Below are 1,045 nucleotides of genomic sequence, written 5' to 3'. Positions count from 1 at the left end.
TATGCATGTATGTATGTTTGTGTGTGTGTAAATTCGTGTGTTTGTGGTGTGTGTGTGTGTGTACGCGCACCCACAGAGGAGATGAGTTTTGTCTACGTCCTTGGGTTTGTGTCAGTCCGTTTACCGCTTGACAATCGATGTTGCTTTAAGTGGAGGGGCGTGACTTGGCTAGGATATTCGGTCGATGATCGTAAGGTTGTGAGTTCAATTCTCGGTGGCGTGTTATGTCCTTGAGCAAGACATTTTATTTCAAAATGGTCCCGTCTACTAATACATGTATTTAAAAAGACCTGCATTGTCACATTCTGTATCACGCTGAATCTCCTTGAACAACTGGAACCATCGTCGTCGAAATCGACGGTGTGCCAGTTTTTTTCTTTCTTTCTTTTGCTCCATTTACATCTCCACAGCTTCCAGGTTAGGCTCAGTTTGTTCGAAACAATTCCCCTCTAATTATTGCAACTATTAAAAGATAAATATATATGAAGGTGGCAACAAACTTAGTTTTCAGTATTTTCTCCCATCCATTTACATTTGGAATTTAAAACAAAATATGTTTTCCCTTACCAGTTATATGTCTAGATATAATAAGTAAGTTATGTATCAGGTGACCGAGTCAAAACTATCGATTCTAACATCTCAGAAAATTAGCAGCCTTATTCCAATGTTGGAAATCAATATATTAATTAGTAAACATTTTCTGCTCAGAAAAAAAAAGTGCAGTTTTATTTTTTGTAACATTTGCATACATGCATTTACATATTCATAAACACACACTCATACAAACGTGCGATCCATACATACATGCATGTATGTTTGTGTTATTTCTCTTCTTGTTTGTTTCAGTCTTTAGACTGCGGCCATGCTGGGGCACCGCCTTTAAGAATCGAATAAATCGACCCCAGGACTTATTCTTTGTAAGCCTAGTACTCATTCTATCGGTGTCTGTTGCCGAACCGCAAAGTTACGTGGACGTAACCGCACCAGCATCAATTATGAAGCTATGGTGGGGAGACAAACACAGACACACAAACATATATATATA

This window comes from Octopus bimaculoides, chromosome 8 (assembly GCF_001194135.2).
Source record: "Octopus bimaculoides isolate UCB-OBI-ISO-001 chromosome 8, ASM119413v2, whole genome shotgun sequence".
Lineage (NCBI taxonomy): Eukaryota > Metazoa > Mollusca > Cephalopoda > Octopoda > Octopodidae > Octopus > Octopus bimaculoides.
The sequence above is the reverse complement of the archived record's forward strand: the minus strand, read 5'-3'. Positions refer to the sequence as shown.